The 385-nt window shown below is 38.4% G+C and overlaps 1 protein-coding gene across 2 annotated transcripts in view; it reads left to right on the forward strand.

Annotated features, from left to right (window-relative positions):
- Fxn (frataxin) overlaps positions 1 to 385 on the forward strand; it is a 33,501-nt gene that overhangs the window by 26,621 nt on the left and 6,495 nt on the right. The window lies entirely within an intron of this gene.

Consider the following 385-nt stretch of genomic DNA (forward strand, 5'->3'; position numbering starts at 1 on the left):
CAGGACCCAGGTTCAATTCCCAGCACCCACATGGCAGCTAACAACCATCAGTAATTCCAGTTCCAGGGGATCTGACACCTTCTGACCTTGACAGGCATTGCACAACATGGGTGCACTTATATGTATGCAGGCAATATCACTCATACACATAAAATTAATAATAATAAAAATTTTTTAGAGCTACTATGACAGTTGAGGATGTATCTTGGTGGTAGAGTTCAGGCTGTGGGCCCTGGTTCACACTCCAACACAGAGGTGAAGGGTATTTTTTTTAATTATTTAATAACCACATAGTTAGAAGAAGCATTTCATTACAGCATTGACATATTCAATAACAATTTCCAGAGCAAAGATGCATCTCTTTCAAAATTGGCTGTAAATTTTT

This window comes from Nannospalax galili, unplaced genomic scaffold, assembly GCF_000622305.1.
Source record: "Nannospalax galili isolate Female #2095 unplaced genomic scaffold, S.galili_v1.0 scaffold1486, whole genome shotgun sequence".
Lineage (NCBI taxonomy): Eukaryota > Metazoa > Chordata > Mammalia > Rodentia > Spalacidae > Nannospalax > Nannospalax galili.